This window comes from Schistocerca cancellata, chromosome 2, assembly GCF_023864275.1.
Source record: "Schistocerca cancellata isolate TAMUIC-IGC-003103 chromosome 2, iqSchCanc2.1, whole genome shotgun sequence".
NCBI lineage: Eukaryota > Metazoa > Arthropoda > Insecta > Orthoptera > Acrididae > Schistocerca > Schistocerca cancellata.
In genome coordinates this window covers 293,821,801-293,848,278 of record NC_064627.1, presented here as the reverse complement: position 1 = coordinate 293,848,278, position 26,478 = coordinate 293,821,801, and the positions used below count along the sequence as shown (strand labels likewise).

General features: G+C 42.8%; 1 protein-coding gene across 5 annotated transcripts in view; it reads right to left on the bottom strand.

Annotated features, from left to right (window-relative positions):
- The window catches only part of LOC126161654 (long-chain-fatty-acid--CoA ligase 4), a 283,314-nt gene that overhangs the window by 92,600 nt on the left and 164,236 nt on the right, over window positions 1-26,478 (bottom strand). The window contains exon 1 of one of the 5 annotated variants that reach the window (XM_049917644.1): window positions 18,473-18,602. The exons of 3 other annotated variants lie outside the window; for them this stretch is intronic. The gene's annotated coding sequence lies outside the window, so the exon portion shown is untranslated. Of the gene's footprint in view, window positions 1-18,472; window positions 18,603-26,478 lie in introns of those variants that run through there. One more of the 5 variants, XM_049917647.1, reaches the window with a different exon arrangement.

Genomic DNA, 26,478 nt, shown 5'->3' with positions numbered 1-26,478 from the left:
ACTTCACTGAAGATCCTAGTTTCGTATATGGACTGTTTACGACATGTCAATATTTAAACAACATTCTAGCTTTGAACTGCCTAGTAAATCAGACTTAACTATTGCACAACCAGGTTCTATGGAATGCTTGATAAACCATCCTCGGCAGAGATCGCGATGGTATACAGAAATTTATTTTGCTGTTTGTAGTTCTCTCCCACGCCTACTATAGACTGCCATCAAATTTTCCCAACCCGTACGTATTTTATAATTCACAGCATACTGGCGATGCCGTGGTAGTGCTAAAATATGTCGTGTGACTAGGGCCTCCCGTCGGGTAGACGGTTCGCCGTGTGCAAGTCTTTCGATTTGACGCCACTTCAGCGACTTGCGCGTCGATGGGGATGAAATGATGGTAATTAGGACACCAGCCAGTCTCTGAGCGGAGAAAATCTCCGACCCAGCCGGGTATCGAACCCGGGCCCTTAGGATCGACATTCTGTCGCGCTGACCACTCGGCTACCGGGGCCGGACGTAATAGTGGTGAGTCATTCGATGAATTTCTCACGCCAGACGTCGAGACAGGCAATGCCGCGATTTACGGATTACGGAGTTTTCAATTGTGGAATTCAAAGCACGTCAACAATTGCACCATGAATGTTTATAGAAATGCAGTGTCTGAAATTCGTTAAATAGCAATGTAAATCCCAGAGAAAGCCAAATCAAAATTTCTTACGAGCTAGCCGCTAATGGTTGTGTGTTAAAGACATTCCCCGCAGATGCAGTTCAGCTAGAAATGCTCTCAGGAGCAATTCAGTGCGGCTTATCTCACTCTCTCTTCCAGTTCCCTCAAAAGGCACTGTTACAAAACATACCTGTACGGTTATCTCCAAAACGAGAGCTACCTGTGAAGAGCCTCTTAGGAGATAGGCATATCTCGTTTACCCAGGACCATGCTTCTGAAACGAACTGCCCGACAGTCGACGCAACGATGCACAGAGCTCCGAAAGAAACGAAACGCGCTTTTGTACAGGTCGGACCGACACACGCGACACGCAACGACGTACAAAGCGGCTTTCCGTGACATCTAAAACAATACCCTCCATGCTCACCGCGCCGCCTTGGGGCCGTCCCCACAGGACGCGCACCTTGCTATTACATCGTATTTTCGCACGTCTTTTGTTTTATGGGGAACACGCCAAGGATAAAACCTAACAGAAGGACCTTCCGGCAACACGTATTTTGCGGCACGATGCAAGTGATTAACGCAAGCTTACGCCGCTATTTAGCTGTCATTAATTACAGCACTTTTTCGCAGACTAGTCATTCACACGCAGATAATTCCATCAGTTTGCTGACCAAGCCAATAGAATTCTGTAATTATCTGCCGTCGGCTACACTGACTTCAGACCAACGCAATGCTCCAATGTTAATTTTTACTTACATCACCGCGCACCTCTCGAGCAATTAAATTCAGTCCTATTCTTACCCGTTACCTACTATTTGCTATCTTGTTGCGCTGATGGAACCTATCTGAGTGGAATATAACGCATTAGTCTGTTCTAGCAGTATGAAAGATTTTTGCTCCAATCAGCAACATTTCTTTCATGCGTATTTTCTCTATAACCGGCTGGGTAAGCCGGTTCGAACTGGCGCTGTCTGATGGCAAATCATCCACACTGATTTCATCAATTTCTAAACAGCTAGCCGATAAGACTCCAAAATAATGTTTTTAACATCTAAGTTAAATATAAATGATGTGTGACTAGGGCGTCCCGTCGGGTAGACCGTTCGCCGGGTGAAAGTCTTTCGATTTGACGCCACTTCGGCGACTTGCACGTCGATGGAGATGAAATAATGGTAACACCCAGTCCCTGAGCGGAGAAAATGTCCGACCCAGCTGGGAATCTAACCCGGGCCCTTAAGATTGAAATTCTGTTGCGCTGACCACTCAGCTACGGGGGGGGGGGGGGGGCCACTAGGTTAAATGCTTAAATTATATAATGGCTTAGAGAGCAACATTTAAATACGTCTAATAATATGAATATCAGTAAATGAATACAGAAATGCAAACTATAGTTAGTGCCGATGACGTGATTACGTTCTTCTAATCCAACTTCTTGAAGCTCTGTACCATTTCTCGTAACAACTGTTAATTTAGGTCCTTTTCTGGTCTAGTTCGCAATTCTTTTGTGCTGCTTTAAAACGTTAGCTTATAAATCTAATTTGGTTTACCTGTTTTCCCGTAATGCATCCAGGTGTTGCCCATTCTGACTGTCTCAACAGGTGCAAGCAAACCCTTAGTCGTTTTGATTGCCTTCGAACATGCTACAATATTTGGAACTGTTTTTGAATTTAATACAGAGCAACGTTGATGTAGCTAACATATTAACATGCTCAAATGATAGCAATAGTTTTCATTTGTTATATTAGTCTTCATAATCTCTCTAGTAGTCTATTGCATGCATGCCAGGTGTTTGAAATTCATAGCAATTATTAGCACTACTGCTTGCAATGTACTTTTCTACGCAAATTTATGAGTAGCTGCTTTTACTGGCCGCTGAATTTCGCGGATTGTTAGCATGACAATGAACCACTGGATACAGTTGCAAAACACAATCTTAGAGAACGTTGAATTCCATCTGTTGGATACTTTATTAGTGTGAGGTCTGATTCTTAGCTCGTCAATTTGTTTAAACCACATCAGTCACAGCAGTAATTAACTCTGGCAGTTTGTCAGTTTCCAATAAGTATTTTTGCTGTCAAATTTACCATATGGACAAAACACGATGTGTGACTACTTCCAAATGCTGTTTCTGGTCTTTCAACAACTGCATTGATGAGTTACGTTCGGAAAGATTCGTGTAAATGAAAAACTGAGTAGTAGTAAATAGCCTTTGTCAAAATCTAATGTCGATATTGAAACACCTATGTCTTAACTGACAATATTTTGTAAATATTGTTAATTTACCATCCCTTGTCATCGCGTCAAATTTGTTCAACCTTCGGGTTGGCAGCCTTACCTTACGTTTATAGAGGAAAATATATACAAAGCTCATTCGAATTAGAATAGAAATTTAAATCTATGGGTCTGAATCTAATTCACACGGAATCATCGCTAACGGTCAGTGTTGCAGCAAGATGTATACTTTGAGCACTCTTGAAGACGTTCAAAGCTCGTTAGGCAATCAAGAGGTTTTAAGAGAGGTTTTAAGGACAGATTCAGTGAGAAAAAAATCTCTTCTCTTATCTCTAGCTGTAGCTCTGAAAAATGCTCGACTATACACCTTACTGTAAACTGCTGTTAAAAGAGTTGTGACCTCCACGCTCCACCCGTAGCAGAGGGCAGGAGAAAATTAGGATTTTAACATGCTGTCGATTAGGTGGACACTCAACATCAGTCCGGACTGAACTAAATGCAAGTGCCCTTTTGACGTTTAGACTGGAGAGCGAGGGCTCTAGTAGCATCACGGAAACCACGGGCACCTAACATGCAGTTAGACAGCGATCTGAGCCCTACTTCAGAGTAAGCATCCAGAATGACAACCATTGCAGCAACTTGCTCTGTCGCAATCTCAGAAGTGATAGACCGTGAGCGCTCGACGTATCAGGAATATCTTTTTGTATGCTACTTTAACAAGTTCAATGATTCACGAACTTTGACAGAGGACTTTAACCTTACCAGCATCAAACTGGAATGTAGAGGCAGCAACAGATCAAGGGATTCGATTTAGGGAGTCATTGTTGCGATCCCCTCCCTTCCTTCCCTCCCTCCACGACAAAACTAACGTGCCGTCACGATGAATTTTAGCATAGCAGATACCTCCAATCTTAATAAAATATACCAAACCTTAATATTTAAAGCAGTTATTTGCACATCGCTTCAACACAATGCTCCAAGAAATTTTAATTCACATAACTATAGAATTTGAAAGATTCTTCCGAAGATTCGAGAATACCATGTAATTTAAGAATAGAAACAAACTCAACTTTGAAAGCGTTATTTTACACAACATAAAACCGAAGTGTGCACTAACGATTATCAGTATTTCACAAAGCGAACACAAGTCTTCACGTGTATGAGGTGACTCCTGTTTCAAATTTTTTCACTATCATTTGGTAAATTGGTCAGCAATATTTTTGTAGGGGGTCGTTTCTGTCTTCATTTACTCAGCTTCCTGTGGTGTGCCGGTTTTCACTTTACACTCTAATCGTTTGTTTGGCAACAGGTGAATGTGTGCATTTTCCTGGCTGGTACGATACCGGTCTGGCTAAGAACTCATCCAGGTGATCAGACACACACTCAAGAAACATTATCCGGAGTTAATTGTTAGAATTTATGGCATTTGAGGCAATTTAGTTTTCACGCTACTTTATTCTCTAATAGCTGTGCGATTTGGAAGTATCCCGCACCTCTCTGCCTCGTGAGGACTGGGTGTTGTGTGATGTCCTTAGGTTAGTTAGGTTTAAGTAGTTCAAAGTTCTAGGGGACTGATGACCATAGCTGTTAAGTCCCATAGTGCTCAGAGCCTATTGAACTATATATCCCGCACCTGTGTACAAATTTGCGAGTATTTTGATTAATGCCAGTCTTTAAGGAAACCATAAAGAACTCTTTGAAAGACGCACCAAATCCAGCATTCAGAAGATACAAAATAATATTGTAACAAGCATTACATGAAAAACTCTTCCTGTTAAGTTTCTTGCATTACATACCTTTAACTTTATGGAATTTAAACATTTTCAAAATTAACACTTTCTTCTCAAACTATTCAAGAGATTTCCACAAAATTTCCTGTTTAATCTCTTTGCATACAGTAAGCTTGTCTTTGCTTTTCGAATATAGGAGATAAGGATTAATAATTTTTAGTTATTCTGCAAATATAAAAATTCGAGAACACTTCGAATCACTTTGCCCCATAACTACGAGTACACTCAGAATTTGAAAATTTGTTATTTATAGGGTTATTTGGTTATTTGTTATTTATAGGGTTTATAGAAATACGTGTACAAAATTTCATTATTATAGCTTTATAGATTGTGAGAAAAAGGTATATAAACTTTGCAATACGATTTTCATAAATTGCTATTTGAAGTGAACGCTTTTTCGTTATGTCACCTCTTCAGAAGGCCCTAGATTTATACTCTGTCCTTTTTCCCGTCATGGCTTCTCTTCTGGTTTTAGCAGGTTTTCAGCTAACGTCACAGCTGCAGAGAGGCGCTGTGAAGCTCTCAAGGCGGCTTGAGTGAAACTACCTATCTTAAAGCCCATTCTCGCCAATACCGTCATCCGCCCTAGGTTACCATCAAATACAAGACCTTCATCGTAAGTTACAATTCTGACAACTGTAACAGATGAAAACGTGGTTTAAGGGCACCGTTTCCGTATGAGTGAATTTAGACAGATTCTGGATTCTGCCATGAATATACTTTAGTTCAGGGTCGGCCAGAAACCAGTAAGTGGGCTTGACAATTCAGGATACCATTTGAAAGCCTCTCCTTGTAAATGTAATCCACGAAATCTTCGGTCACCGAGCTAGTATTGGAGTGTTGCGTCAAAAAGTGGGCGTGGCAGGAAGGTTGCGCCATGCATTTATTTTTCATCATTGAAACTTTGGGAACTTCTTGTCCATGAGCTCAAAAAAATTAAAAATGACATTTTCGGTAAATTTAACGTCCACACTTGTGAGCAACATACTCGCGAATGGGGGTTAAGAGCCTCGCCTGAATATCTGTACGCCCCACTGCGCAAGCAAAGTGCCGTCCCCACTGACCTCACGCGGCCCTTTGTGCTCGCTGGAAAAACTGACAGGTGGCTCGTGCCGAGAGGCTCACTAGCTCTCCACACGCTCGTAGAGCAGGTGGGTGGACAGACCTGCAGCAACTGCACTCAGCGCGTTCCCAAAGGCGGGAAGCGCAAGCGGGCTCACGTTGCCGGATGGCTCGTGAGTCTGACAACGCCGCCGCGGGCTGTGTTGTTTGGCTGCTCGGCGCTGTCTCGCGAGGACGAACAGCCTCACCTGAGACAGCCGAGCGAACCCGGAATCACTGTCACATGCGACGTGCCTGCCTTACGCTTGCAGGTCATCCACAGCAAACTATCACCAGCAAGAGGCAGTCTCAATGAAGTACAAGCTTCACTCCAATCATCTATGAGACAAATCCTTTACAAACATAACATATAAAGCTGTAAGCAATGTTGGCATCAACCCCACAGACATGGTCTGTTTCAGGTGGAATGTTCTTGCCTTCCTCCGACTTTTGTACTGACTGACCCATCCAGTTACAAGAAGTTCAAACCACGACACTGCTCTACATTTCCCCATACGTATCACCAGATGCTGAGGAAGCGGTGACTGAACATCGTGTTTTGCATTTGTAGTCCGGCACTTCCCCACTGGCCATAGTACTTAATATTCAGCAAGTAACTACAGTATATGGCGGAGGGTACTTCATATCAGTGCAGACTTTTCTGATCCATTTCACGTAATTAGCGTGGAAGAAACGCATCGCTACATGCCTGGAGATACTGTAGATGCAAACTATAGCAAGCAACTGCTGCAGCCATTTCCGAATTCCTTGCGTACTCCACTTTGATTTGCGTCGTGTGTCGCCCATTCTTATTTTGAAACGAGTGAAGATGCTTCTCCAGGTCCATCACGGGGTCTGATTAAGATTCATTAGCCCAAGAAAGGTCGGTGAGAACTGTCATCGCGGATCAGCTCTGCTTTTGCAGGAGCAGAAATCCCTGTGGTGTGTCAGCCAGCCGCGTTACAGGGATGTGGAGCTGTGTCTCACCTCCCTCCCTGGTCCACGATCTCGTTGGTTAACGCTTGCGGCTCCCTGTCACACTGAAGTATGCGTAGTATACCACAGATCAGAACTTTAGCAAGGAAGGGAGATGAAGGTTTACCGTCCAGTCAGAACTGTAGGGGTGTTCGCAGAATCCCGATCTGCAGCTATTCACCAATTAACTTTTGGACACGCACTCACATGCTTGCTTAGACGCACAGCTAAATTTATGGCAGAAGGATTCATTGTACTTAGTCTTCACTTCGGTGATTCCTCTGTGGGACAGAATGAAATTTTCAGTCTGCAGCGGAGTGTGCGCTGACAAATTTCCTCGCAGATTGAAACTGTGTGCCGGACTGAGACTCGAACTCGGTACCTTTGCCTTTCGTGGCCAAGTGCTCTACCGACAGCTACACAAGCACGACTCACGACCCGTCCTCATAGCTTTAATTCCGCCAGTACCTCGTCTCCTTTTCATTGTTTGTCGCGGGGCTTTTGGGGTATATTTCAAAACTCACCATCCTCTAGAGTGACGGGGTTTAACGAAAGACTGGAATGTAATCCAAGTTTACTATGTGAGGTCGTACCTTTTTACCACGACATACGAGTTGAAAAGTAATTTGATGTATCAACATTAAGTTTGACATTTTCCTCTTACTGTGACGATTTGAATGCGGATCTTTCGTTTTGCGGCAAATGATGAAAGTGTCGACATTTCATGACAAATGGTTAACAGTCAATACTCATTACATGTTCTCGGTTTCTTTAAACAATGAATTGACATCTGATTGCCGGGGCAAGATGAGGGTTATATTTTTGAAAATGTGTACTAGTTGGGCGGTGGTACGCTCGTCTGCGCTACACTGACCAATGTATTTAGCTATTTCACTTTGCTACGTTGTTATTGTGTACTTCATGTGATTAATAATAAACGGCCGGGAATAGTCCCGGCTTAAGATCTCTTCGGAAAGACAGGACCTGAAGTTTGTTATCTAGCAACTGCCATTACCAGGCTCAAATCATACTACAGCCGGATCAGAATAGGTTATTCTGAGCTAGTTCCTTACAGGACAACTACCATAAAAACTTATCAGAATTAGCTTTATCTTGTCTGCTATTTTGTCATCGCTTTCGGTAGTTTACGACCAATTCGTTTTCGGTGATTCCGCGGGGTGTGATTTTACACGACACTATCTTAAACTACTTGCCGAAGTGCAGCGAAAGGTGATTTAACTACTACCACCGGGCTAAGGAAACAATACTGCACGTTGATGGGAAGGGTATGAAGGCATTCAGGAGAACAACCTGCCAGCTGCTGCTGCCTCCGCAGCGGCATATTGTGCGCTCAGACAAAAGCGAACCGACATCATGGACTACTCCCATGCCAGCCTCTACTGCTTTGTTATTTTGATGAAGGTACAGCTAACATTGTCCTGTCGCCAGCAGCCACCTCTAACAGCGAGAAGGCCTCGGTTGCGGGTCTGCGAACTTCCCGGAGCGCGCAGTAGTGTCGTGGATCGTGACCCCAGCCAGACTGCTACACAACACGCCCACCGTGGCCTACATACATGCTGCGAGCAACACACACTGACGTGGACGTACAGCCATACCCAAGCCAAACTACCCACTTTGGCCCCTGAATAATTTGAACCCATTAACTGACAACGGTAACCGTATCAAGTTCCGCTTCCGTAACTTCCTTTCCTATATGCCTCTGACTGCCTGCTGCCGTTGGAACAATGGGGAGCAATATGCTCTTAGTTCTTCGCAAATTGAATCCCCTCACTGACTTTAGACTTGGCACAATGCTACTCGCTGATTAATTCAGATTATTTTCTCCTGGGAACAACTACATGTAATGTTTCAGAAACCCAAGGACACAATAACTACGGAAGAGTTACAGAAGCCGTCCATAATTCCGAAGAGCCACACACTGTGCATGGAACATACTGCTCTTCACACACTGTCGCAGAGCTGAACATCGTGCTTATGTTCAGGAGCGGACAAGGTAACAAACTTAGTTTCTTTCGGAAAATCTTCAATTAAATCACTTACAGCCTGTATTTTACCGAAACGTCAAACTTCTTACGAAAAGACGGCACACGCTAAAGAATTTTTTTGCAGCTCTATAATCAAAGCTGTAGGCAGTTCTTAAAGTTAAATGAAAAAGTAACTATGATTTTGGTTTCATATCCCGTCGATGACGGGGAGCTCAAGCTCGTATTAGGAAATGCTGTGATTGAAATCTGTCATTTCCTTTTCACGCAGTAATTGCCTGAAACAATTCAAGGAAAGCAGAAAATCCCTAAATCTGAATGGCCTTCCTTACGAAGGATTTCGCTGTCAAATCCCTGCTTAACCTCGTCCGGTAGTCCAGTGACGATTCTATACGAGGACGTGCTGAAAAGCCTCCAAATTTATGTAAATTTTAGCGTGTAACGTGGCAGTGTTTGACATAACTGTCCGTGAGAAAGAGTGCTGTAATGAATTTAGAATTTAAAGAGTTTATCAACATGGAGCACCTGTACTTTCAGCGTGACACTGCCAGACCCCACACGAACATCTGCAACAATCCGACGCCTTATGTTGACTGCTATCCATTATCCTCCATACAGTCCCGACTTGGTCCGGTCCGTTTTTCATCTCTTTCCAAGGCGAAACCTTCGAGGACCTCACTTTGATAGTGACGCAGCGGTGCAAGCAGAGCTGAGGTTACGACTCCGTCAAACTTTCTACAGTGAAAGAATCAATCACCTGGTCTCGTTGGGAACAATGCGTTCGTCGCCAGGGTGACTTGATAAATGTGTCAACATGAATCAAGATATGGAATATTAATTTATATTTAAACAGCTGAGTTTTCACAAATTCTGACGCATTACTTTTCAGCGCATCCGCTTAATATAAGATGGCACATAGAAAAGTGGAATACTTTGTAAGGCAAGCAATAGCCGGAAACAAGGAGACAGTGTCAAAGCTGCTGCCCAGAAATAGTGTGATTAGAATAAGAACAGTAGTTCGCTGTTGAGACTTTTCATAATACGCCATTACAGCTATGTAAATGTTATTTCTCTTGTACTCGCCTTGAGTGCTAATTGCGCCACACCGGCGTCATATGATTAGACCATTAATCCATTACTTCGAAGAAACGCCTCAGCCTTGCCCAAGAACTCCCTGGATTGGATTCTCACGATGCCTACCCCAGACTATTCCATTCGTGTTGGCTGCTCCGTTGGGCAACACGCACCAGTGCTTCAAATGGAGCGAAGCAACAGACCTGCATGAATTTAACTTACACCTTTATAAATCGCAGTTTCAAGAAAAAAAATTTCTCCAGGCATAGCGTTACGTAAGGAGTTTGGCGAACAGGTTTTAGCCAAGGTTAACGCTGACGCCAATTCCTGAACACGTACATGTTGATCGCATCTCATTTCCATCTTAGCGACTATGTCAACAGTATTTCCATTAAACTGGAAAATGTCTTTACAACGTTTTTATGTTTTTAACTTTACGAGGAGACAACCATCGGCTCGATACATCGCTATTTATTTATTCTTGGTGCCGAAGTTTTGAAATGCGTACATGCGAAAAAACCGCTTGGTTCAACGGAGGCGCGATATACATTGCTCACTTTCAGTGGGGAACCACCCATTCCACAATGGAAAAAATCCTTACGCCGTCGCTAAAGCTTTTCTCTCAATAACCTGTTCCAGGAGTGGTAAGCACGATGGGTGGGTACCGATTGCGCAGGAAAAGGTTTACTGTTTGCCCAATTACGCGAGATCAGGTTCAGCATTACCTGAGGAAACAAGTCTACTACGCACTATGAACTGTGTTATAAACAGTTCGACTGCGCGCGAATGCTATTTGCATTGGTAATGTTTGCACCGAACTACTGGTAGCACTTATTAGTCACTTTCTTCGAATGTGCCATCTCCTACTGTTACGTGACTAGTATTTAGAAAGGGACTTTAAAGTTCCAGTAGAGCGTATGACAACTTAAAGAGGCCGTAAGCTGATGGTTACTGGAAGAAAAATTTCGGGACAATAGAGGGGCGAGGAGCATGTAAATCACGTATTTGCTTGAACGATTCTTCAAGCCACATTCTGTTTAACAATTAAGTCATATCAATGAATCCACAGATGGCTTTTCGTTTTACACTCTGAATTTAGTCTATTTTACTAAATTACGCGAGTGATCTTTAATATGTAAAGCAGTTGCCTCTAATGGACTATTTGTTGTTTACATGTTTGTAGTATTAAAAGATCAGCCCAGAAGGTCTATTTTGCCGCCATTATAAAAAATGGTGGGTTTTGGTAAATTATTTAAAATATAAAATATCACAAACTACTAATATAGTGTGCTTTTCAACTAAAAGCAATTATGCTGCCACCTTTATGAGCTATTTACAATTTATGTTTCAAATAATACTAGATCCCTTTTTATTTTGTTGCCTAATTAAACAGTTACGTACTAAAAAACGAATAGTACAGGCTTGTGACAATGAGAATTTTACGTCTCAACCGTCAATCACATACTTTGAAATTCACGTTCACAGTACAGTTAGATGTTGCCAGATTTTTTAAAAAAGCGTCCCTTATAAAGAATGGAAATAGTTTATGTCTAACCATCATCTCGAGATCCTCATTATGGGTGTGAGTATTCTGTGAAGCAGAACCTATGTCTGGTCTAGCTTAGCAGTCAGTCTCTGGAAATTCCTCTGCGCGCATTTTAACCAAGAACTGAACACCACGCGCAGTTGACCCACTTCGAAAAGTGTCCGCGCACGCAGTTTACCGCTTCAACAGCAGGGAAAAGTTTCTATCTGCGCGCAGTAGGGATCACCGCAGCTGGAAGAACTATTGACAGAACTCTAGCTTCGATAAGGATAGAAGATGAAGCAATGAATTTAAAATCTGTGCCACGCCCGGGACGAACACCGGTCTTCCGCTTAATAGGCAGATGTGCTGATCTCCACAACACTGTAGCATTGTCACAACACTGTAGCATTGTTGCTACCACGCCAGTGCCAACTACTCCAGTTCAATGCTCTCCCTAAAACTTCAATTCACACCTTCAGCCCACTTTTCCCTTTTTAAATCGTCAGTATTGCAGAGTCACACTGGAATATTCGGCAGCTTTGTACATTATGGAGAAATCCTGCCTGTACCTCATACATAAGCGAGCTACTGATCTGATGGAATTACGTTTTCCTGAAGACGTATCTTCGTTAAGGATAGAAGCTGAAGCACAAATTTTTATCCATTGCTTCAGCTTCTATCCTTATCGAGGATAAAGTTGCCTCATAAGTCTCGGAAAATTAAATTCTATCAGATCAATAGAACTGAAGCTGTTAAGGGGTGTCTTGAGCTGGGTTGCCAGGTGTTTGGTTCTTCATTGAACTGTTCGGGATTTTCAGAATTCCATTCATATAATTTATACATTTGGTGCGCTGCCGCAAGCGATCTTGCTTGATCGTCTTCCACCTTTCTGCGTTCGGCTGCCGCGCCCGCTCCCTCCAGTCTACTCTGTGCAGCGGTTAATCAGTTCTACTTCAGAGTTTCGCGGTTTTGCTTTTTGACTTAACCGTATGCCTGTAGTTGAATTAAAATTATTAAAAGGATAATGGCAGGTCCATGGAGCAACAAAGCCTATGTGGAAAGAGTCTTCAGTTACATGAATCATTTCTGGTCTGACGCAAGAAAAATTTAGCGTCGCTATGATAAAAGCAGAATTGTACATCCGTTTTAATCTGAAGTTCGCATCATCCAAAGACTTACCAAAAACTAAAGGTGGCAAAAATCAAAGCCGTGACTAGCAATAATGTAATTTTTAATGTTTATTAAGTATATAACTGTTCATCCCCAGCTCAGCATTGCCAGGCAATGTTCGGTAATTTAATCTGGCAACCCTAGTTTTTAGTTGTCTAGGTACTAGCTCACTCAATATTACCGCCCAAGGAAATCAATGCTCCACGTATGAGCCCCAGTCCGACAGAGGGCTTTAATCTGCCAAGAAGTTTCATTCTTTTCTGGCAGGAGGAACATTCGCACATCGCTGAGAATCCACGACCTCCGGGAATTTGGAATACGAATTTTTGTGCAGCGAGCTTAAAACCTTACCACCTACCATATACTTCAGTCGCCTGCCATATACTTCAGTCGGTAAGATGGAAAATTCCTCTAGAAATCTACCTCTTGTTTTGCGCAGTAGGTTACAACGACTAACGATAAGAGTATACTTGCGATGTCTACTTCAAGTTTACGACTGGTGCGGTAATAATTGATGCAACAGCTTACGTGTACGGCCATCAGTTTTGTTGGATCTTATCACGGGATTGTTCTGTCCTCAGATATGTTCTACAGTTCAAAGAAGTCTGCGCTGCACATGGCTTTGACAAATTATCTCTTCGCGCATCTGTCACGTGTTACTCTACGAACTCACCATATCGTTGATTGAAGACTTAGGGCGAAGTGTCATTCATGATTCACGCTTACTCAACGAAGACATCAAGAAGCTCGAGAAAAGTTTATGCCAAATTTACTTACGTTTTATGGCAGTTCTCCTGAAACTAATTTAGAATCAAATATATGGAACTCATACCCGCATTTACGCAACACCTTCACATATTTACATAAAGAACGGCTGGTGCAAGGAAGCCGAGTGGGTTAAATGCAAGTTTTAAAACAAATTTGTGAAGTGCTCATTAGGTACTAGCTGCAATTTTGTCAGAGGGCTGAATGGAATAAATTCATCCGTTTACCTTTTAATGAAACACCGATAACTTTTCCCGTTTGTCTACAAACATTGCGGGTTTAGAAGACTGGTACAAAACGCCACACGCCAGCTTTGCTCCCATAAAAACCACAGCTTTCAGCTGCTCTTTTCCTCCGACAAAAAATCTCTCATGCTTACAGTTTCATTTGTAAGCTAGAGTTGCTTCAAAGACCAGTATTCTCGGAAAACAGAATCAAGTTCGGAGTTACTGTCTTTACTCGTTCGTGCAAATAGAAGTTTTAATTCCTGGATGGACATCCATTCGGCGGTAGTGCTCTCCAAATTCAGACACCAGCACCAGTCTATGGCAGTGTTCGAGATTAGCTCTGAAAGTAAACACTGCACTTAACTTTCATGACATGTAATGTCATGTTTTCCAGCAACGTCGCGTGAAGGTCTGTTTGCTAAGATGCAACTGCGTTCATTACGTTACCTTTATTAGCTATGCTTCAAATTTATGACCGAAACCACGAATGGTGAATTTCCAAAACGACAGTCACATTTTCACGATTTTATGTTAAGAGTAAAGCCCTGGTCCAGAACCCAATTTTCAGCGTTTAATAGTTTCCCAGCAAAACAACCTTAGCCCAGGGCGTAAGTTTTATCGCTTGTCAGGTAACTATTGTCATTCTCAGCTTTAAGAGGGTCCAATGTCTTATGTAGTTGACCTGCAAAATCTAAGCAGCAATTGACAACGGCGTCTAGCAGTTGTTGAAAATGACGAAAACGCCTGAAAAATTAGAATTTCAGAATACACGAAAACAATAAAACCTGCAAAGTTTAGAGGCTTAGAGAACACGAATCACGAGCGGAAACTAGTTTTAGTTAAATAGCTCCTACTTGGGGTAAGAAACTTAATTCTATTTTACAGTAATTGTACACGTTGTTTTAGATTACTAACACTGGTCACAACAATTGTGATTTGCTTATTTATTTTCCAAGATTTCAGGTGCAGGAAAAATGCTTGAACTTTAGCTGAAAATGCATTGGTGGAAGGCGTTAATCACAGAAATGAGTTTGCAACAAAGAGTAATGTGTCTTCTTACACGGACAAATTGTAGAAGGCGAACAGGACTGAAAGAAGAGCCTGTTCACTTTTGTTGAAGATTCAGACAAGCGGATAGACCTATGTAAGAACGTATTCCTCAGTGATTTGAGGTGTTACTGAATCCAGGGTGAAGAGATTATGCAAACTGGAATTATTCTGAAGACCTCCGTGGAAAACAAAGCAACGTAGAAGAGGCTGATACACTTGCTTTATACTCTTAATGCTCAGTTCCCAACTAAACAAACCCGCTGTGAAAATGTTTACCACTACAAATCAACTAATCTTAAGGTTGACTAACAACAAGATATTGCATTTTCGTTTACGATTTGATAGGGCCAGTGTAGACATGAATTACGTGTGAAGAAATGAGCGTTTGAGTGCAAACCAGTGAATTTGACTGTGCTAAACGTGTGGCTGCATCAGAATAACCGTACACAACGCAGCGAAAACTGAAGATGCAATTAAGTTATGCACTGAATGGAGTTTTTTCCTGTAATTTTACTGTATGTACAATACATGCTTACCTAAATTATCATTTCCGGACATATATTATCAACTGACCATTCCACTTTCCTCTTCACAATACTAAAACTAGTATCTTACGCTTACCATTAGACTAAAATGTGCAGATAACGTATGCACTTTTCTCCTCTATTTCAATAACTGATTTTACCTTAGCACGGGACGACCCGTGCTCACGGTTTTACTTTCGGTAGTAAGTCATCTACCTTCCGAATTTTAAAGTTCTGCGTAACGAGTGACTAGCGCTCCTAGAAGAAAGTTTATCGAGGGGAACGCAGTTTTTTTCAGACACTTGCCGCTTCCGTTTGCGAAATTTGTCTATTTTTTAGTGGGTCTCTTCCTGTCTTCCCGCACTCAGCTTCCTGTAGTCTGTCGTTTCTACCTGTGGACTAACCGATCTTGTCGGATTTGTTGACAGGCTGTGAACGTGTTGAAGGCCCCTCGAGCAATAGATTGTGTTAACCGTAGCTTGCAGTTCTAGAATTGCATTTTCGAGGCTTCATCCTCCTAAAGTTAGAAACTGGAAACTATAAAAATAGACGCTTCTGCTAAAGTGTTTGGAGCCATGACAGCCCATCCCCTACCCCGCAGTCCGCTCCTGGACTTCATTAGTCCATTTATCAACTAAAGAGGCAATGGAGTTGCGATTAATACAGTGACCAAAGGCTGTGGCGCTTTCCCAGGAAATAAATTGAAGATATTGACAAGATCATCGATAAAAGAATATACAGGGCATGTTCCGATGACTAGAGCATAGCGAGGAAAAGGGTATGTCCCCCAGCACAGTAAAGACGCTACTCCTGCTCAGACACCGTAAGACATCAAAGAAAGGTTAATATATGACGTGTGATACGGAAAGTAACGCTTACATCTGATGTTGTTGGAGCACACGAAAGCGAGTCCGGAGCCTTAAACAGTGAGCAACGTCGTTCAGTGTGTCAATGAAAATATCTATCGGCTCAAGCAGCTACTGTCTACACCAGAGGTAGTCAACCTTTTTTACTTACCAGCCACTTTTAGATCTGTTAGTAAAATTTTCTAACCTCCCACTGGTTCCACAGTGCTGCTGATTTATAAAGTATGGAAGTAACTTTATAAAATGTATGCAGCAGAGCTGCTGCGAATTTAAGCATAATTACCAAACAGTGAAAATTTCATGAAAAATGAAAATTTAATAACCGACGTTTACCACCCACGATAAAAGCTGTAACAGTACGGACCAGGTTGCCTACCACTGGAGTGGATTCTCACCGCTGAATCTCATTAGCGCGTTAGCCGGAACAGACAAGATTGGCTAACTATTCAATTCTGTCTACATAGCCTTAGAAAATAGTGGATATGTAATTTATACGTAACGAGATATTTGTTTTTCTCACCCTCACCCGGGAGAAGATGGGCACTGAAAGCAGTAACTTGAGGCATAAGTATACATTACAATCTGAATTACAAAAACCAAATCTTCTTTGATAGTTCCTTCGCGGAGGCAGATTCACCCCGAGGAATATTTTAACGTCTAATTTGCGTTAAACACCAATCTTTCTTCTCATATACATAAAACATTCCAATGAATATTCTTTAACTGTTAACGTTTGCCATCAACGCTTGCTGCTGCCTAAAGCAATTTGCGTACTACGTCCCACATTTGTGCAAGCTTTCCCGCTGAGAATAACTTTGAAACCTGTTTCAGTAAACTTTCTAGAGTCCAAGCTGTGCGCGACGGAGCTTAAACTTTCTTTACGAGGACGATGGAACCTGCAGCAAACGCCGAAACGACTTGTTTACAACCAGGTCGCAACGAATATAGTTACTGTTCACACGAAATAACTGGCGGTTCCTGCATTTGTGTAACGTATGCTACACTAATTGTTTTTTCTTACAGGAAAATTTTCCACACGAAATATATATCAACGAGTGGAGCTTTGGGCTCTTGCGTTAATACTGTCAGCTGAACCATTTCACCTCATGGTTTTCGGGCTTTCCGAAGTAACAACGCTGGCATTTGTGTCCATTTCCTATAACCTAAAATCGGCAGATCTGTAAAGCAGACTACTTTAGAGTGCCCGATTTCTACTCTCAGCTGCCTCAGTTTTAATGTTGAGGATGGTCACCTAATAACTTAGACAAGATTGACTTATTTCTAAACAGGAAAATCTATAATGGGAGGCCACTGCCTTAGTCAGCTCTTCAGGGCTAACCTTGTCCGTGGATTTCTGCCGAAAGACAGTGACGTTTGAGCCAAGATAACTTCACGCCCACACCGTTTAAGTTTGTGCTCCGCAAGTCAGCTAGCTACAGATGGATATATTGCACCTGTAGACAATATTTCTCCAGAGACTAGTCTAGGAGCTACCAAAGAGACTATACTACTAATTTTAACGGCAACAGATGCATTAAGCAGTATACAGCTACCGACGCAAGAGGGATGTTTTCACGTTGAAGATAAAATTTCAACGTTATCGCGTATTGCAGGAGAAACGCTTTCTGCGATGCCCGCAGAATACACCATATTACTGGCAACAGGAAAAATTTTGCGACTTTTTATGTCAAGTTGTTTCTTAGGAGGGTGAGGGGGGGTGTTCAAAAGTACACTGCCCTTTCAATTACTAACCTGTACTTTTGATGAACTGGTAGGGTCAAAAGGAATATTCGATACGATCGTCCGCCTTGGCGAGTGATATTTACCGCTCTCAACCTTTTGGTACATATATCCGAAGTTTTATTGCTAGTTGCCGAAGCCAACGAATTCATAAGCAAAATAAAACTGGTTGCGGTGACACTAACCTGTACCTAAGCCCATTTGAAGTTGTCACTGATGTCACGCTACAGTCTGCACATTTTCTACGTCACTGGCCAACACGGAGAGGCGACTCGTATCGAATATTGCTCTTATCCGAAAAAAGGACAACTGTCATGATGGCTGGTGTCATTCACTAGATTCACGATTGGGGTTGGCAGCACACTCAAGTCTTATAAAAATAAGAAACAATTATAAGAGCAAAAAACCGTCCAATTACAAACGTTACGCAAAGTAAGAGGTAATAGTGGGTCCTAGATAAAAAAGCGTCAAACACGCCTTATATACGCTTGCATTAAGGCAAAAGCCACCATTCAAATGTACTTTCGTAAGCAAGCATTCAGCAACAGTCTTGTTTACAGTTTTACGCTTGCAAGTCTATAGATCAACGCGATTTGTTGAGAGACACTTCTCGAAAAGCAACCAGCCCCCTTCCCAGGACTCCAAGCGTTCAGGGAAGTGGGTCCACTACACAAAAACCAGCAGGAACGCCACGTGATCGTCCCACAAACACTGCGACAGCCGCCAAACAGCCCCTCTCACTGTTAGGTGGTGAAATTACCTTAGCAACTAAGCGGAGGCAAGGCACGGCGTGAGTAGCGCTTATCGGGTGGGCGGCGACGGTGACACAAACGACTTTGCGCGCAAGCGTGTGCGCGTTCGACTGAGCGACCACGCGGCCTGCCCGGCGCTCTCTATCCCGGGCGCGGGGTCACGTGTACCGGCACCGTCTCAGCCAATGGTGGGCCTCCACGCGCCCCCACCACCTCGCGCAACCTGTGTGATTGCTTGCGTCCTGCCGACTCCTCAGTCTATCGTAATTGGTGCCAAAGGGCGCTTTCTCAGATAGGTCTGCGGCACTGGCCAGTCTCGCTGTTTATCACCGGGCATCTAATAGTGGGCGACCGTGGAGCAGGCTCTGAGATACGCCGTACACTCCTCAGCTCCACGTGGGGTATATCGCTGATACTTTATGACCTTTAACTGCGCGTGTACACGTGAGTTAGGCAATTCCCGCCAAAGAACTCTCTGCAGTACTGCTGCTTCAGACCTGTATTGTGCAAATGAATAAAAATAAAAGCCCCTGCACAGGTACCAATTTATCGGCCAACCGACCGACCAATATTGCGGCAGCCTACACACGTCCAGCGATACACCGCCTCCCTCTTCTGATTTATTGCAAGTTAATTGCGTTTGTTCTTCGAGATCCCGCTCTATTTAACACAGAAAGAAAAACGGGGGTTTGCCTTGAATATTTTAGAGGTAAAGGGAAAAAAACGTAGAGAAAAAGCAATAGGGAAAGAAATGGCTAATGCAAGGAAATAAAGTCACCCACGTTCTGTAACTTAAGCAGCCGGGAGCCGATGATTTTTCATTGCTGTCTAAGAATGAATCAATCGTGCATTTCGGAGCTGCTGATCATCATCAAACGATACTTAAGGAGAAAGGGTAGTCATCACAGAGTCCGTAAGCTACGAGAAGAGGTAGTTAGCTACAGTACGATTTCTAGCCAACGGCAGAGGTCAAGAGTTAAAAGTCAATGTTGTATCCCCATAATTATTAACTAAAAAGATTCCTGAACTTTTAAATCGCGTTGCAAAGTTGACTGAGTAAATACAGCATGGTTTTGCAAATTAAATAAAACAAGACATTCATGTAAACGTTATTAATTTATTTAGCAAAACATGACGGTAAGTTTAAGAAACTCAAATTCGAAGAACAAAGATTACACATGATGGTGGCGCACGTCATCTAATAAATACAACACACACATACGAAATGAAGCATTTGGAACTGGAAAAGAAATCCCATACTGTTCTTCATAACTGAGGACTTAAATATAGATTGGACTTTTTTTTTTAATAACAATGTAGCAAGTATTTTATGAATTAACGTCCGCTGAATGTCGATATTTTAATTTCTAACATAATTTCCGATACTTATTGGAAATAAAATCTAAAAGCAGAAATAGAGGTCGACGGACTTTTGTTCTGTATGCCACACGAAACAGTTATGGATTCGTTAAAAATGACCATTTTTTGTATCCATATTTGCTACACTCACTATGTATCCCACAAACATCTGCTGTGTTTAAATTTGTTCAGCAACTCTGTCCCTGAAGTTTCGTCCTCTTCACACCTTGTCATGTATATTAGAACGGCATTCAATCCCGTACGCACTGACAAAAGACGAACTTTTGTGGAACGGTTTTTACGACAGCGCTACATATGGCACAAGTTGTTGGGAGGGGTGCTGATGGGTTGGGTGCGTGTTGTCCTACCCGCCAGACGCCCCGACAAGGAAAGTTCGTCCTACACACGTCCAATTATTGGTCGGTCGGTTGGTGCGTGAGGAGTGCCCTTCAATATTCAGGAATGCCACAACTTTGGTGGCCTTCGACGTGACTCATTCTCTTGCATTCACCGAGAAGTGTAATATAGACATGCAAGTAGGTTCTATTGCAGTGCAGTAGGATTGAAACTTACATAAAAAAAGTACTAAGTTATATGCCTATGACTGCCAGTGAGGGCAAGCAGTGGAGCAGTATCGTGCTTCGGAAGGAAACTGTTTTTCGCGCATCCGTGGTAAATGTAAAAACTGAGCACAAACTATAGCTTCTTAGTCTTTCCTCCGAATAGCGGGTATTAAACAGAATTGTAAACGAAGATACTGTAGACGTGGTACACACTGAAAAGTCGCACAATCTGACTGGTCTACATAATTTCGATCCCCTGCAAACATTTGCAAAAATCGTAACTACCAGAAACCATGTGTGCCAAAAAGAAAATCTGCATGAAATTTAACCTGAACTTATATATAAGTAGTGGATTTCTATCTCCACGAACTGGTAAAAATTTTGCATCTGGTATCACTTATATAGACATCAAAAAAGTTTTGCATCACCACGATTCCGAGAGTTCCGGAACCTGTACAGAAAATTAGAATAGATATAAACATTAACATCATTTCCGCCCTTTTTATTGCTCATGAAAACCACACTTTGCATATTGTACCACCATACAGCGAGACCGTCACAGGTGGTGGTCCAGATTGCTCTACACACCGGTACCTCTAGTACCCAGTAGCACGCCCTCTTGCACTGATGCATGCCTGTATTCGTTGTGGCATACTATCCACAAGATCATCAAGCCACTGTTGGTCCAGATTGTCCCACTCCTCAACGGCGATGCGGCGTAGATACCTCAGAGTGGTTGGTGAGTCACGTCGTCCATAAACAGCCCTTTTCGATCTATACCAGGCATGTTCGATAGGGTTCATGTCTGGAGAACATGCTGACCACTCTAGTCGAGCGATGTCATCCTGAAGGAAGTCATTCACAACATGTGCACTATGGGGGCGCGAACTTGTCGAATGCTTCGCCAATATGCTGCCGACATGGTTGCACTATTGGTCGGAGGATGGCATTCACGTATCGTACAACCGTTATGGCGCCTTCCATGACCACCAGCGGCGTACGTCGGCCCCACATAATGCCACCCCAAAACAGCAGGGAACTTCCACCTTGCTGCACTCGCTGGACAGTGTGTCTCAGGCGTTCATCATGACGGGATTGCCTCCAAACAGGTCTCCTACGATTGTCTGGTTGAAGGCATATTCGACACTAATCGGTGAAGAGAATGTCATGCCAATCCTGAGAGGTCCATTCTGAATGTTGATGGGTCCATCTGTACCGCGCTGCATGGTGTCGTGGTTGCAAAGATGGACCTCGCCATGGACGTCGGGAGTAAAGTTGCGCATCAAGCAGCCTATTGTGCACAATTTGAGTCGTAACACGACGTCCTGTGGCTGCCCGAAATGCATTATTCAACATGGTGGCGTTGCTGTCAGGGTTCCTTCGAGTCATAATCCGTAGGTAGCGGTCATCCACTGCAGTAGTAGCCCTTGGGCGGCATGTCATCGACAGTTCCTGTCTCTGTATCTCCTCCATGCCCGAACAACATCGCTTTGGTTCACTCAGAGACGTCTGGACAACACTTCCCTTGTTGAGAGCCCTTCCTGGGACAAAGTAACAAAGCGGACGCGATCGAACCGCGGTATTGACCGTCTAGGCGTAGTTGAACTACAGACAGGACAAGCCGTGTACCTCCTTCCTGGTGGAATGACTGGAACTGACCGGCTGTCAGACCCCCTCCGTCTAACAGGCGTTGCTCATGCATGCATGCATCTTTGGGCGGGTTTAGTGACATCTCTGAACAGTCAAAGGGGCTGTGTCTGTGATACAACATCCAAAGTCAACGTCGATCTTCAGGAGTTCTGGGAACCCGGTGATGCAAAACTTTTTTTGTGTGTGTATTAATAACAATTTGAATCTAAGATTTTCTTTGTATATATTCGGTTGTGTGATAGTGCCACCCCCTTTCAAATTTTGCGTTCTGGTGGCTGATCTCTGTACATTTACACTACGAAAAATGCAGGAGAGAGGGTGTACACTCAAACGAATGTATGATGTCCTCCGGCTTTCAGAATGGTACACTGTTGAAGTACCAACACTTGCACATGAACACTTGTCAATCGCTAATGGGAGGGCTAAAGTTATAGGTCAGTTAAGTCGTAAGCCGATGGCACTTCATTTCCAATAATAGCAGCAGTTATCACGATTTTGCCAGGTAGTTTGGTCGATATGAAGCTCACAATGTATCTAAGATTGGTGTGGTGCATGATAATATGCGTGAGCATTGTCTTCCAATGAGCGGCCAGGGGACGAGAATGTATCTCTAAGGAGCTAGCAGAGCGCTGCAGCCCCTGTAGCGACGGCACGCTGCAGCTCGCGGCAGTGTTTGTAAACACGGGCGCCTGCTGCTACACTGCGGTGGGCCACCCATTAGCGGAGACCCACCAACGAAAGCCATAGGCCCAAGTGTGGTACGCTCCGCATGTGCTACCACGTGATCGCGTCCACTGCTCTCAAAAGCATAAAATGTTGTAATTGGCGGATCACCAGTATACCCTCAAATATATTGCATCTTCCCTATGAAATGCGTGTAGCGGGAACGTGTTTCAGCCGATTTTCACACTTCCTCCTGTAATTATACACACGACTTCCCGCCTAAGAGGCCCGCCTTTGAAAGACTAATCCTACCTTCCACTTCTTAGGTTGCGAAATATTACGATTCACCGAAGTTTAAATTAGGTTTCACAAGGAGTGGTGCTAAAAATACTGTTCTTTCAAACATGAACGGCATATGCTTTGAAAGTTTCGAGAAGGTAATAGAAATTCCTCTTTTGAAAATTCTGTCAAACCACTATGGATTCGAACTTGTATCCACAATTAATGCTCCATCTCTGGTAGGCATAAAATTTTCTGCCTCAACTTATTAAACGTATTTATTTCGATTGCAGATTCCGCTGTTCTGCCGGAATGATGGAATAGATGCAACAAAAAAATGCTACAAAACCAGTTTTAAGGATACATTCTATTTTCAAAAACTGTTATAACGCTAACTTCTTCTTTTTTAAATTTCTTCCTAACTACGAAATACGTCGATGTACATTCATTCGTCTTACGATGATATCAACGTAGCGTCAAATATGTTTGCTTGAGCGTAATAAAACGAGGTTCAGTGTAAATGATATTAAAGGACATAGCACTTGACTAAAATGAGATTATTGTCAGGCCATGTGTTTCAAGCATGCACTCAACTGAACGTTAGCTTACTATAAACATTTCTAACCAATACATGTCCTACACTCTGTAATACACTCCGTGCATGCACGTTTAAACCATGGTTTGCCACAAAGCTCGTTTCTGTTTTATTGTGGATATGACTGAAGTATATAAACATCGCTGAAATGATTACGAGGTCCTCTTACGATGAATATCCATTGACGCATTTCATAGTGAGGTAGAAAGTGATATAACGTTAAAAAAGGGCTTTTATTACAATTTTTGAGAACAGAATGTATTTCTAAAATTGAATTCGTTTTGTAGCAATTTACGTTGCAGCTAGTACTTGAGAATGGCACGATATCGAAATCTCGATCATGATAGACAGATAGATATCCAGCCATCACAGGCCCTGCAGACCACGCGCTGCTTCCACACACTGCCTCCATCCCTCCCTGTTTTGTGCCCGGTTCCTTCTGGTGTCTTCAACCTCCAGGGCTGCTAGGTCCTTCGTCAGGTCGTCCATCCAGCGCTGCCTTGGTCGTCCAATGGGGCGTCTGGTGTTTCGTTTCCCCCGCTAGTGCCATCTTCGCCTGTCTTCCGCCTGGCATACGGGTTACATGGCCCACCCATTGTATTCTTTTGCTCTTTATCTTCTGTTGGATAGTTGGTTGTCGCATCAGAAGGTAGATTTCCTCGTTTTTCCTCCTCCATTCTCCGTTGTCCAAAAATGTCCCCCATATCTTCCTCATTGCTCTTCTTTCAAATATTAATAGTTTTTCCCTTTCTCGCTTAGTCACGCTCCATGTTTCTAAACCGTACATTACTGCTGGGCATATCACTGTGTTGTAGATTTTCCATCTATGTGTTCACTGAGATCGATTTAGAGCCAAGCGTATCTCTGAGGGAATGCATGCATTTCATTCCCACTGCTATTCTTTCCTTGACGTCCATTTGTTTGTTGTTGTCCGTGGTAAACCAAGATCCCAAGTATTTGAACTGATGTACTCTCTTGAACCTCTTGCCATCTATCTCAAGAAATTCTTCCTGCTCTTGTCTTCATCCTAATTGCATGAACTCTGTTTTGTCTCGATTCACTTTGAGCCATACCTTCTGTGCATAATTGTCCTTTTCTGGTACATTCCTTTCAACTCATGCTTTGATTCACATCGCAGTACTACGTCATCTGCATACGCGAGACAACAGAAGTTACCGTCAATCTGTACTCCAGCCCACTCCTGTTACCTACACTCTTTTATTACTTTCTCTAAGATGACATTGACCAGAACAACATGAGAGAGCATCGCCTTGTCTGAGGCCTGTCTCAATCTCGAATGTTTCTGATGTGACTCCTCGGAAACATACTGCTGCCTTTGACTCTTTCATATAAGCTTGCACCATTCTCACTAGCTTCTCAGGGATTCTGAAGTCACGCATTGCATTGTATAGGCTATTCCTGTGGATGTTGTCATATGCACGTTGTAGATATCTTTATCATATTCCCAGTGTTTTTCAAACAATTGTCTTAGTGTGACAATCTGATCTATTGTCGATCGGTTTGGTCGAAAGTCAGCTTGGTACTCCTGTATGTTGTTCTCTATGAATGGTTGCAATTTTCTGAGGATAATGATGGGCATTACCTTATACGTTACATTCAACAAGCTGATTCCTCCGTAGTTACCACATTCCATTTTGCTTCCCTTCTTGTATATTGGGCATATCAAAGCCAATTTCCACTCTTCTGGCAGTGTATCCTTCTCCAGTATCAGCTGGATCAATTTATATATCTCTTAAGTGTATGCTCTCACCTCCCTCCTTGATTAATTCTAAGGTTATTTATATTCAATCTCGATCATAAATAAATATATTTAGGAACAGCCCGACGGATAATGTAATTTCTGTAACGCTACAGAGCTGGACGCCAGTGAAGCGAAAGAATTACCTTCTGAAGATTTTACTGTAAGTTTCTATGATCGTAATGTACAGAAATAATTACCCATTTCAATGTTAGCTTCAGACAACGAGGAACTCGCAGGAATGCGGCTGAATGAATTCGTAAAAAAAAATGAGGGTAACAACTTCCCCCCTTGTCATTTTTAAGTCACGAATCTAAAAATAACGGGAGCGCCGAAGGATAACAGGGGGCTGGAGGTAGAAAAGCAGCGGAGGAACGCTTAGCCAAACTTATACCACCTTGCCTCGGAGGGAAGGTCAGCTAAGGAACATACATGATTGTATTTGTTATACAGAGTTTGTTACTTGGCCATCGCAAGAAAAATTTTAAATCTGCTAGTGGACACTTTCTAGGAACCCCAGAATACTGTATTTTTATTTTCCATATAGATAGTTCTGGCCAACCTACATAAGTTCAAACCTGTGATTTCCCTAAATCGCTCCCGACAAATGTCGGCATGGTTCGTTCTGAAAGCTCACGGTCGATTTCCCTCCACAATCTTGACACGATCCGAGCTTGAGCTCCGTCTCTAATGACCTCGATGTCGACAGGACGTTAAACCCAGTCTTCCTACATTCCTATTAAATAACTTGCCAGAGTGTACTAAATGTCATGTAAATAATGTGGTGCAGTTTAAGAGAGAATCAAAGAAACTTCTGTTTGCTAACACGTACTCCACTGCGTACCTTCAGAGAAACTTTTTAATTCGATATTTAGGTTATACTATAATTAGATTCAGCAGTGTGACACAATAGAATTTTGTGATGTTAAGCCTTTCATCGTAGTGACATTAAATTAAAAGTACATCTTTGACTTGTATCCACGTCCCAAAGAGCATTCATGGCGTCCATGGAATACAAATAATGTAATGTAGAAATGATATTCACTCTTAAAAGACTTCCTATGATGGAGGGAATGAGCCAAACTCAATGTTCGGAAAAGCCGTGTTGGCAATGGTCGCGGTTGCGGAAAGGTTGACTCCCCTTGT